Source organism: Ambystoma mexicanum, chromosome 3p (genome assembly GCF_040938575.1).
Source record: "Ambystoma mexicanum isolate Mex_15411 chromosome 3p, UKY_AmexF1_1, whole genome shotgun sequence".
In the NCBI taxonomy this organism is placed as follows: Eukaryota; Metazoa; Chordata; class Amphibia; order Caudata; family Ambystomatidae; genus Ambystoma; species Ambystoma mexicanum.
Genome location: NC_090925.1, coordinates 925,737,810 through 925,750,515, shown reverse-complemented (window position 1 = coordinate 925,750,515; position 12,706 = coordinate 925,737,810). Strand labels below are relative to the sequence as shown.

The 12,706-nt window shown below is 51.9% G+C and overlaps 1 protein-coding gene across 4 annotated transcripts in view; it reads right to left on the bottom strand.

Annotated features, from left to right (window-relative positions):
• Positions 1 to 12,706, bottom strand: part of UQCC1 (ubiquinol-cytochrome c reductase complex assembly factor 1) — a 999,068-nt gene that overhangs the window by 347,816 nt on the left and 638,546 nt on the right. The gene's annotated exons all lie outside the window — the stretch shown is intronic.

Below are 12,706 nucleotides of genomic sequence, written 5' to 3'. Positions count from 1 at the left end.
TCTCTAACTTCCTCCAAACCCTGGTTTAAGCTCACCTTATGGTTTGGAAGGATGAACTCTCCATCCTGCTTCTGGTGCAGGGGCGCGTGTTCGTCCAGTTACTTCACTGGTTTTCAGAATGGCGCTGGCAAAATCTACTTGACTTTCCTGAGCGATGCGCCGTAAGTATGAAAGTTCAAAGTTCAAGTGAGGCCCCCTTTATGTTGTCTTTCTAACCTGTGATCTGTCCTTTATTTCAGGTGCAGAATGAAGGCGATGCGTCGAGGGGTTAAACTGCCAAGGTGAGTAGTGATGAGGGCGATCCCTCTAAATGTCCTTATCATTCCCCAGAAATGTCTCTTGTCCTTTCCCCATAGGGGCCGGGGTACGGTACCTGCCAACGGGGCGGCGCCGACCCGAAATGTGGAAGAAAAGCCGGTAAGTATTATGGCTGTTAATCAGGCTTTCCTTCTGTGTTCCTTCTGCTCACCTTTTGTTTCTTCCTCTCTCCCCTAGGTGCAGAGATGTGGCGTCCGATGCGGACAGCCGCGATGGAGCTGGGAGATGCCTCGAGGACAGGTGAGTGAAGTGTGGCGCTGCAGCAACGCAATGCTTTTAAATGGAAGTCTTTCTTCAGGGATGCTGGCGAGAAGATTCCGGATGCAGGTAAGAAGTTAGAAATAGTCCTTGGTTTTCACCTTTCTCTTCTCTTCCTTCCTTGCAGGTCTTCCAGGTTCGAGGCAGGCGTGGCTGGAGTCCAGGAGCAGGAGCAGACACGGTGAGCGTTAAGCTGCAGGAAGCAGAACAACGCGAAGCATGAGCTGCTGTCTGGGTGTGGCTTAAATAGCCTCCAAAGAAGTCCCAGGTATGTATCCTTCCCCAACTAGGTATGTATCCTTCCCTGGCCACGCCCGAGTGAAAAAATAGTCCCTATGAAAAAATAGTCCCTTTCAGGTCTCAGGGAGGCCTGAAGCGTGCAGCATGGTCTGCATCAGGTAAGTGCACAAAACACCTCCCTTTATGAGCCTGGCGCCTATGGCGCCAGGACTGATGTCCAACATGAGCCTGGCGCCAAAGGCGCCAGGACTGAGTCCAAAGAGCCCCTATAAGGGCCGCTGGGCTTTTACCCGAGGGCATGATGCCTGCTTCCGGGGGTGCTGGGCCTGGCCTGGTGCTCCGGGGGTAGGCATCATGACACCGATTGAAATTGCTCATGCGGTTTTGCTTGTGAAGCTCTGTCTTCTTTCTTTCTTGTGAACTTGTCCTCCCGTGCACCAGACCCCTTGCCTGTTATTACGGACTACTTTGGATTTCGTCTTGTTTCTTTGCTGCCTCCCGTGTACCGGACCCTTCGGTTGCCTATAAGGACTGCCTTTCGAATTGCCTTACCTGGTTTCCGCCTCCCGTGTACCAGACCCTTCACCTGTTAATAAGGACTGCTTTTGGAATTGCCTTATCTGGTTACTGCCTCCCGTGTACCGGACCCTTTGCCTGTTAATAAGGACTGCCTTTGGTTGCTGCGTCCCGTGTACCAGACCCCTTGCCTGCCCACACGGACTGTCTAGTTCTTGTTTTACCATCTTTTCTACTCCAAACATCTTAGACCTCCAGCCAGCATATCCGGACTGCTTTCCTGGCCACTGCTGCTACACCGCAAGTATTCCTTTTGCTTCTTTGATCTTCTAATTACTCCACTTGTGTTGTCTGCGCTTATCTGCCAATTGACCCTCATTCATCCTACCAATGTCACGTTGTGTCAGTCTCCTGATTGACTTACATCTTGCCAGTGCACTTGGGGACACTCTGCAGGGACGTGCCCTGTCCTAGTGCGCTTCCGCGTTTCGTCCGGGTAGCACGCGTTCTAACATTCCCCTTTATTATTTTATACCAGTCGTTGTGGACTTTGTTTCTTCTCTTCCTGTTTCCATACCAACTCGAGTGGGGTTGTCTAGAGGAAAAGCTAGAAACTGCATAGTTCAGGTATCTCATAATTATCATAATTATATCCACTTGCAAATGCCCTTTGCTTTCACCTAATATTAAACAGTGTTTATTCCTTTTCAGCTGGTGGTCGTAGCAGTGTAAACCATTGGCCTCACTTGACTATCTCTTCAAAGCAGTCTGGGGGCATAGCTGAAAAGAGTCCATCCCTCATCAGAGAGGAGGCCCTGGTTGAGGACTAAACAGGGCTCTGCAATCAAGTCCGGTTGGGTTTCCGCGGCATCACCAGGCTATACACCCAGTGAGGGACAGAAGAAGGTTTCAACCGGGTAGTTGATGGGTATTTCTTAGGGAATCTTCCTACTGGCAATTTCCCCTTACGTGTCAGGATCCGTCCCTGGAAGCTGTGGCATAAGTGGAAGGTATCGTCACAGAGAACCTTCAGGTAGCTGGCTAGCCCTCATCCAAGATGGCTGACATGGTTATTTAAGCAAGCCCCGCCCACTTTCCTGTGCGTTGTATCTGTGTTTGTCTCTTCGATACTAGCGCTCCGGCTAAACCCCTGTTTGGCTTTTCCTGTGCCTTCTGCTAATTTCCTACCCGCCTGTCCTTGCTAGCCTCCACCCTTTGCTCATTCTTGGCTCTCTGCCGTTTCGTACTCTCTGCCTTTTCCTTTCACTTTCGGCTCTTTGCCACTCCAACTCGCAGTTCTAGTCCGCCTTCCTCGCGAGTCTTCGTGTTCCTCCCTGTGCCCTTCGTGGATCTGTCATTCTCTGGTAAGTAGGGACTTTTACTAAACCTACCCTTTCATTCTTTACAGCTTTGTTTCGAGACGGAATTTCTCTCCGTTCCGTGTCATCCTCCTCTTCTTCTTTTTCCCTCCCGTCATCCTCTATACTTTCTCCTCGCCCCTGAACCCGGCAACTACTGCACGGATTGGATCCAGTTTTCCTCTTCCTCTGCTTCATTCCTTCATCGCTGTTGCTACACGGAACAGACTTTCCATAACCGCTGCTGACCTGTACTTAACTTCGGATTACAATCATCCAGTCCCAGCCACTGAAGTAGCTACTTCCAAGATCTACCTCCTGAAGATTCCACAGGGTTTTTTGCTGTCCATCGGCCTTTTCCCTGTCGCGGGGGCTTGGCTCCTCGGGGCCCCCCAAGACAGGTTCCACTTCCTGTCAAAGTGGCCTCCGAGGGAGCCAGGCCCTATTTACATTGGCAGGAAGTCCAGAGAAAGGCCTACCAAGGAAGAAACGAAGACTCTCCGAAAGCATTCCAAGCACACTAAGGACAGACAAGAGGAAGCAACAGGTGAGGAGCAGGGTGGTGAAGGGGAACAGTCTGACAGAATACAACGCCCGAACAGACTCATGGCTTCCCTAGAACAGTATCAGGAGCTGGTAGCCGCATTACAGGGGCTAACCCTAGAAGTCCAATCCCTGTAAACAGAAAACGCAGCACTGCGCCAACAAGTAGTCCTACATAGGGACGACCAAGGAGATTTACTACCCATGCCCTTGTCCTTCGGTAAATACGATGGCTACCCGGGCGGTCTAAAGGAGTACTTAGACGCCTGTCATGTATACTTCGCCTTTCGTCCCCACGCCTTTGAAACAGCCAGAGCTAAGGTGGGATTCCTCATAGCCAATCTCACTGGGAATGCCTTGGCTTGGGCTACCATGTTGGTGACACGAAACGATCCCGCATTGGCGAATTATGACTTATTTGTGGATCTGTTCAAGGGAAGGTTTGATCCCCCCAGAGGTTTTGTATACCTCATTGGAAGCGATTCTGGACGTCAAACAAGGGAATACGGACGTACAGACCTATATCTCTCGCTTCTTGAGACTGACGGCTAAGAATGACTGGCCAGAATCTGCCAAACAGACAATCTTTCGGAAAGGACTCCATGACGAATTGAAGGATGAATTAGCCCGAGTGGCTCGACCTCCATCCTTCCAGGATCTTATGACACTCACTCTACAGTTAGAGTACCGACTCAATGAACGCCGCCTGGAAAGAAGAAGACCTCGTCAAAATCTACCATCTCCCAACCCGGCTCCTCACCCTTCCAGAGAAGTGTCTACCCAGGAGGAACCTATGCAGATAGGGGCAGCCCGAGGCCCTCTAACGTCTGCAGAACGCAAAAGACGGAGAGAATCAGGCCTCTGTTTATATTGCGGCTCCTCGAAGCATCTCCTCAGAGACTGTCCCGAAGTGCCCCCACGAAGGAAGGAAAACTTCAACCCTCGGTCCTTTGCAAGGGAGGTCTCGGGGGAACAAGACAGTCCTTGCAACCTTACCAGACCAACAGAATTAAAGGAGGATAATAGCCTGATGGTATTCCGAGTTACACTCTGGACAACAGGAACCTCTTGTGTAGAAGTTTTCGCCATGCTGGACTGCGGAGCAGCTGGGAACTTTATGGATGAAGGATGGGCCAGGGAACAAGGAATTGCCACAAGACAGAAGGAAAGGCCTATTCCCGTTGAAGGGGTGGATGGAACCCCCCTGTCCTCAGGTCCCATTCAATCCGAGACTATACCCTTACATTTGGCCCTGGGAGAACATCATGAACTGCTGGTATTCGATCTCATTAGAGCAGCTCATTTTCCCTTGGTGATAGGGATACCATGGCTAAGAAGACACAATCCATAGATCAATTGGACTTCCAACTGCGTCCGTTCTGATTCTTCCTACTGTGAACACAACTGCAAATCAATCCTTCAAGACAAGGAAGAAGACAAGGAGAAGGGACCCCCTCTCCTCAAGGTGATCTCATCTGTTCCTCGTCAGTACCAGGATTACGCCGAGGTGTTCGAAGACACTACACCCAAACTTTTGCCTCCTCATAGGCCGAGGACTGTGCCAGAGAACTCACCCCGGAGTCTGTCGTCCCATTCGGCAGGATGTATCCCCTGTCCCTTTCCGAAAAACAGGCTCTAAGAAAGTATCTGGATGACAATCTGCAGAACGGACTAATTCAGGAATCAAGATCATCAGGGGGAGCTTTGTTGTGTTTCATTCCAAAGAAGGACACCACCGAACTACGACCCTTTATCGACTACAGAGGGTTGAATCGGATCACCATTCGAGATCGCTATCCCATGCCGCTTATAAGAGACATCCTAGAAGCGGTCAGAGGGGCTTCATACTTTACCAAACTGGACCTCAGAGGAGCCTATCACCTCCTCAGAGTGAGGAGAGATGATGAATGGAAGACCGTGTTTCGGACCCCGTTTGGGTTATGCGAATACAGGGTGATGCCCTTCGGCCTTGTGAATGCTCCCGCTGTCTTCCAGAGATTCATTGACAAGATCTTCTCTGACATGTTGTTTGTGTCAATAGTCGTTTACCTGGACGACATTCTAATATATACTCAAGAGCTACAGGACCATCGTGAACAGGTCAGAAGAGTGTTACATCGACTCCGAGCAAATCAACTCCTGGTTAAACCAGAGAAGTGCCAATTCGAAGTAACATCAGTCTCTTATCTGAGTTATATCCTCTCGAAAGAAGGAATCAAGATGGAATCTGGGAGGATAAGGGCAGTTGTAGACTGGAAGGAGCCAAGAAGTGTTAAGGAGGTTCAGACTTTCTTAGGTCTGGCTAATTTCTACCGTCAATTCATCCCTAATTTCTCCAATCTAATGTTACCCATTACAGGCCTCCATAAGAAAGGAGTTAAATACTCCTTTGGACCAGAACAGGAAAGAGCCTTCTTACGGCTCAAGGAACTATTTACCTCCGCTCCCATATTGGTGCAACCTGATCAAGCAAGACCTTTTATAGTGGAAACGGACGCCTCTGGAGGAGCGCTGGGAGCCATTCTCCTGCAAGAGGCGGAAGACGGCCTCACGCATCCAGTAGCGTATTATTCCAAGACTCTGACCAAGAGTGAACGCAACTACTCAGTTCTAGAAAGAGAACTACTGGCAATTAAATTGGCATGCCAAGAGTGGAGACACTTGCTTCAAGGAGCAGCTCACCCGTTTCAGGTACGAACGGATCACCGTAACCTCCGAGTCTTACAGCAGATGGAGTGCACCAATGCCCGACATGCCCGATGGGCATATTTCTTCTTTCAATATGACTTCAACATCACCTACTTGCCCGGATCAGAAAACAGGATGGCAGATGCCCTCTCTAGATGTCAGGGAGAGGAAGCTAACCATAACCAAGATCACGATCTCTTATTTCCCAACCTGAAGATCATGGCAGGTGTCACATCCTTTTTGCAAGAACTTACCATCCAATACAGTTTACTACCTACCATCCCAACCAACGTTAATCTGGCCAACGATGGTTTGTACTACCATGGTACCGGGTTGTTTCTCCCTTCTAAGAAGCTTCAGGAACAGATCCTCTCATGGTGTCATGATGCCCCCCTCGCTGGACACCCCGGTATCAAGAAGACCCAGGATCTCATAAGCCGAAGGTTCTGGTGGGCCAAACTCCACAAGGACGTGGAGAGATACGTATCGTCTTGTCCGATCTGTGCCGCAAACAAGTACCAAACGGGCAAGCCATTGGGCAAACTGCAGCAACATACTTTACCGACCCGATCTTGGGAACACATATCTACAGATTTCATTGTTGACCTACCAGAATCTGAGGGAATGACTGCAATCATGGTAACCATCGATATGTGCAGTAAGTTGGCTCATTTTTCTGCACTAGAAGGTCTCCCGTCTGCTCCAAAGACGGCTTCTGTCTTTCTCCGAGATGTGATACGCCTTCATGAACTACCCCGAACCATAGTCTCTGATAGAGGTACTCAATTTACCTCCAAGTTCTGGACTTCATTATGTCAACAATTAGGGATTAACCGAGCACGGTCTTCCGGCTTTCAACCCCAGAGCAATGGTCAGACAGAGAGACTCAATGCCGGACGGGAGCAATACTTGAGATGCTTTTGTAGCAACAGACAGGAGAAGTGGTCCTCCTTTCTTGCACAGGCTGAGTTCACTTATAATAACAATTTTCACACTTCCATTTGAATGAGTCCTTTCTATTGCACGTATGGGTACCATCCACAACAGATGCCTTGGTCCGGAATGCAACCTACCAAATCTCCTGCAATAGATGACCGATTATCAGAACTAAAGAAGGCACATAAAATGGCCAGGGAAGCACTAGAGGACAGCCAACAAGCACAGAAGAAGTGGGCTGACGAAAGCCGAAGGCCCAATCCAGAATGGAAGTCCGGACAAGAGGTCTGGTTATCTACAAGATACCTACCTAAATGGATACATACTGGCAAGTTTGCTCCACGATATCTGGGTCCTTAACCCATAGTGAGACAAATAAATCCGGTAGCCTACGAAGTACGCCTGCCTAAGAACATTCAGAGAGTACACCCAGTGTTCCACACATTGCTACTCAAGGAATACAAGGATGATCCCTTTTTACGTAAGACTCAGAAGACCAAGACACCGACCACAGAAGAACCACAGGAGTATGAGGTGGAATACTTGGTGGATTCACGTTATCGCCAAGGTAGTCTCCAATATCTGGTGCAGTGGAAGGGTTACTCCACGGAAGATAGAACTTGGGAACCCAGACACCATCTTCATGCCCCGAAGTTGTTGAGAAGGTTTCATCTGAGATACCCGGGAAAGCCAGGGGCTTTCCAGAGGGAGAGAGGTTATACTGTCAGGATCCGTCCCTGGAAGCTGTGGCATAAGTGGAAGGTATCGTCACAGAGAACCTTCAGGTAGCTGGCTAGCCCTCATCCAAGATGGCTGACATGGTTATTTAAGCAAGCCCCGCCCACTTTCCTGTGCGTTGTATCTGTGTTTGTCTCTTCGATAATAGCGCTCCGGCTAAACCCCCGTTTGGCTTTTCCTGTGCCTTCTGCAGTTAATTTCCTACCCGCCTGTCCTTGGTAGCCTCCACCCTTTGCTCGTTCTCGGCTCTCTGCCGTTTCGTACTCTCCGCTTTTTCCTTTCACTTTCGGCTCTTTGCCACTCCAACTAGCGGCTCTAGTCCGCCTTCCTCGCGAGTCTTCGTGTTCCTCCCTGTGCCCTTCGTGGATCTGTCATTCTCTGGTAAGTAGGGACTTTTACTAAACCTACCCTTTCATTCTTTACAGCTTTGTTTCGAGACGGAACTTCTCTCAGTTCCGTGTCATCCTCCTCCTCTTCTTTTTACCTCCCGTCTCCCTCTATACTTTTTCCTCGCCCCTGAACCTGGCAACTACTGCACGGATTGGATCCAGTTTTCCTCTTCCTCCGCTTCATTCATTCATCGCTGTTGCTACGCGGAACGGACTTTCCATAACCGCTGTTTACCTGTACTTAACTTCGGTTTACAATCATCCAGTCCCAGCCACTGAAGTAGCTACTTCCAAGATCTACCTCCTGAAGATTCCGCAGGGTTTTTTGCCGTCCATCGGTCTTTTCCCTGTCGCGGGGGCTTGGCTCCTCGTGGCCCCCCAAGACAGGTTCCACTTCCTGTCGGAGTGGCCACCGAGGGAGCCAGGCCCTATTTACATGACAGGAAGTCCAGAGAAAGGCCTACCAAGGAAGAAACCAAGACTCTCCGAAAGCATTCCAAGCACACTAAGGACAGACAAGAGGAAGCAACAGGTGAGGAGCAGGGTGGTGAAGGGGAGCAGTCTGACATTACGCTCATTCAGAGCTTTTCCGGTCATCGGTTGACATTTTCAACAGGCTGAGGTCTTATGCTCCACACCGAGACACCACAAGCATTCTCTATGCGGAGCGGTCAGCGACATCTTGGCATCGCAGTCTTGACACTTTTTAAACCGAGTCTTCGGAGTAGTCGATGTCGAAGACAAAGACATTTTTGGATATTTTGCGAAGGAAATACAGAAGCGCACTGTAGTTCTCGAAGCGTGAGCTTACTCAGAAAAACAGAACTGAAGCCAATGGGCTCTGCACGTGCTATATATGCCTTCGAATACATCATCCTCGAGACAGATGCCCTCGAGGGAAATCGAGTCGACTACATCGACGCATAGCACCTTCTGCCGAAATAAATAATTCTGAAGCAGAAGAAGCTGGATATTGAATATCGAATATCAAAGATGAGGAATAAGTTGGAAAGCACAATCCATTCAAAATCAATATACTGCTGGAGGAAATAAAATCCTGAGAAATTACACTGACGCGTCCAAGAAAGATTTGAATGGGAGGGTAGAGAAGGAACAAGTTACTCTGGCATGGATTCACATGCTAATGAATATTCCCCGTTGTCAGGCTGGGAATCCTCGGTAAAGAAAAATCATTATCAGTTTCGTTTCTGATGTGTCTTTCGTAGTAGTAACCAATCACTGATCTCTGCGTCATACTGACCACAGCCAATGACTGCCATCTCCCTAAGCCCCGCCTCTGGCAGCCATCTTCAGATTTGGTAGCACGTGAAGTGGCAGTATGACCAAGTGAAGAGCCGCAGAGGGGTAGGCGGGAGGGTTCGCATGTGAATCCATGCCAGACCCATGCTGGAGAACAACAGTTACAGTTATGAATATAAGAATACATAGCAGTACACACATGCACAACCACGGGAGGTGGCAAAAGGCTCAACATTAAGCAATACAAAAAACTCAACATTAAGCATCTCTTACCTCCTCACCAGGCTCACCTTAAGGGAACAGGTTGCGCAGCACTGCTTGGCCGACCCTGGACTCCTCCCTGGAATCCCGATCGATGCAGTAGAATCTCGTGAAGGTGTGCGTCGACCTCCACGTAGCAGCCCTGCAGATGTCCAGCAGGGGCACACCAGATAGGAACGCCGTAGTAGCAGCGATCGCTCTGGTCGAATGGGCTCTCGGACGGCCTGGCACCGGTCGGTTAGCCAACCAGTGGCAGTGCATGATGCAGCCGGAGAGCCATCTGGAAATAGAAGACTTCGAGAGAGCCTTCCCTTGATTCACAGGTCCAAAGTTGACGAATAGCTGTGATGTCCTCCGAAAACTCTTCGTGCGGTCCACGTAGAACTTCAGCGCTCTAGCCACATCCAGCGAGTGCAAAGTCCTCTCTGCCGGCGACGAAGGAGACGGGAAGAAAACAGGTAACACCAGGGGCTCGTTAAGATGGAAGTCCGACGGCACCTTGGGCATAAAGGATGGGTGCGTCCTAAGCACCACCCTCGAGGCATGGAAAGTCAAGTACGGTGCTTTGCAGGATAGGGCCTGGATCTCCCCCACTTGTCGTGCGGAGGTAATGGCCACCAGGAATGCAGTCTTCCATGACACAAACTTCATCGGTGCGGAGTGCATCGCCTCGAATGGGGGCCCCATGAGCCTGGTCAGCACCACGTTAAGTTCCCACGCCGGGGCCTTCACCGGCGGGAACGACCGGAACAGTCCTTTCATAAACTCTTTTACCAGTCGATGGGACCACAGGGACGTCCGTCCTGTGGTTCTGGTATATCTGGAGATCGCCGCCAGATGAATCTTAATGGAGGCATGGGCTAGCCCAGCCTTTGGCAGCGATAGCAGGTACGGCAGCACTTGAGGGGCCGTAATTCGTAGGTGGTTGATCTTCTGTGCTCGGCACCAGATAGAGAACCTCTTCCACTTGTGACCGTAGCATTTGAGAGTCGAGGACGCCCAGGCCTTTGCAAGAACCTCTCTGCAGTCGGCCGGTATATCGTACCCTCCAAACTCTAGCGCTGCAGGAGCCAAGCCTGCAGGTTCAGCGACACCGGGTCGTGGTGGAAGATGGCGCCTCCTTCTCTGGAGAGAAGATCCGCGTCCGCCGACAGCTTGATGGGAGGGGACGTTGACAAGTCCAGAAGGTCCGGGAACCAGATCTGCCTCGGCCACGCCGGTGCGACGAGGATCATCCTGCACCAGGACCTCTTGAGCTGGTTGATGAGTAGAAGCAGCAACGGCAACGGAGGGAACGCATACAGGTATAGGCCGTCCCAGGGGAACGAGAACGCATCGCCCATGCTTCTCGGCTGGGGAAACCTGCTGGCGAACCTCTGGCACTTTGAGTTCGTCGCTGTTGCGAATAGGTCGCTTTGGGGTTTGCCCCATCGCCGGAAGAGTTGATCCACCTGATCCTGGCGCAGCTCCCACTCGTGACATGCGCGCAGCTCCCTGCTGAGCGAGTCGGCGATGGTGTTTCTTTCTCCTGCCAGGTGGAAGGGAACCAGGAACATCCCCTGGGCGACCGCCCAGTGCCACAGATCCTGTGCCTCCTTGGATAGGGCTGGGGATCTGGTACCTCCCTGCTTCCGTATGTAAAACATTGTCGTGGTGTTGTCCGTGAAGATCCGCACCACCTTGCCCTTGAGCGACGGGAGGAACGATTTGAAAGCCCAGAACACGGCTCAGAGTTCCAGGATGTTGATGTGCAGGAGCTTCTCCTCCGGGAGCCAGAGGCCTCTTGTGTGGAGCGCTCCGGTGTGGGCGCCCCAACCTTCCAGGGAGGCGCCCGTCGTCACCGTCTCCTGGTACGCCGGCGTCTGAAAGTCCTTGCCCGCCGTGAGGTGCGCTCGAACGCCCCACCACTGAATCTCCCGCCGGAACACCTCGTTGAGGGGGACCCTGTCTTCGAAGGTGCCCGTCGCCTGCATCCAACGGGCGACGAGAAATTCTTGAAGAGGGCGCATCCGTAGTCTGCAGAGGCGCACCAGGTAGATGCAAGAGGACATCATCCCCAGGAGGGACTTGATGGACCTCACCCTGGCCACGTCCGTGGCTAGCAGGCGCTGCACTTTGCCCAGAATGGTCTTCGTTCGTTCTTCCGACGGTGCCGCCAGGCGCCTCACTGTATCGAGCTTCGCTCCCAGAAACAGGGCCACCTGCGATGGCACCAGGTGGGACTTTGGGTAATTTATGGCGAATCCCAGGTCTGTGAGTAGCTGGACGGTCCTCGCAGTGTGTTCGACGGCGAGTTCCCTCGTCCTTGAGCGGATGAGCCAGTCGTCCAGGTAGGGGTATACGTGAATCCCCTGCAGGCGCAGCCGCGCCGCCACAGGTGCTAGGCACTTGGTAAAGACCCTGGGGGCCGACTTCAATCCGAACGCAGTGCTCTGAATTGGTAGTGGCGTCCCTGGACGACGAACCTGAGGAACTTTCGGTGACTTTTGAGGATGGGAACGTGGAAGTATGCATCCTCCAGGTCCAACGACGATAGAAAGTCGCCTTCCTCCAGCTGTCCCAGCACGTGCTGGAGGGTGACCATCCTGAACTTTTGTGACCTGATGTATTTGTTCAAACGACGAAGGTCCAGGATGGGGCGCCAGCCGCCCGTCTTCTTCCTGACGAGGAAGTACCTTGAGTACACCCCGGAGCCTCTTCGGGACGAGCTCGATGGCGCCTTTTCTGAGCATCGCCCTTACTTCCAACAGCAGTTGCGGGATGTGATTTTCCTTCCTGGCCACAGGTGGAACGTGAGGGCACTTCTTCAGGAATTCGATAGAGTGTCCTCTTGCCAGGGTATGAGGCACCCAACGGTCGGTGGAGATGGACTTCCACACGCCGACGAAATTCGTCAGCCGGCCTCCCACCGGGGTGCTTCGGTGGGGGCCCGAGGCCACGGCCGGTTCAGTCCTGCTTGGAGGTGGTGGCCTTGCCGCCCTGGCCACCTTGCCGATGGCGGCGGGGCGCTCCCTGCTTGCTGCAACCCCTGTAGGCCTCCTGAGACGAGGAGCGTGCCGCTTGGCGGTAGGACGACGAGCCACCGCTGGATCCCTTGGAGGCCCCCTGTCTGCCTCTGGAGCTCCGAAAGGGCCGTCGTTGCTGAAGGGCTCCTAGGGCGCGGGCCGTCTCCGTCTTTATGGCTTGGAGGGATTCGTCCAC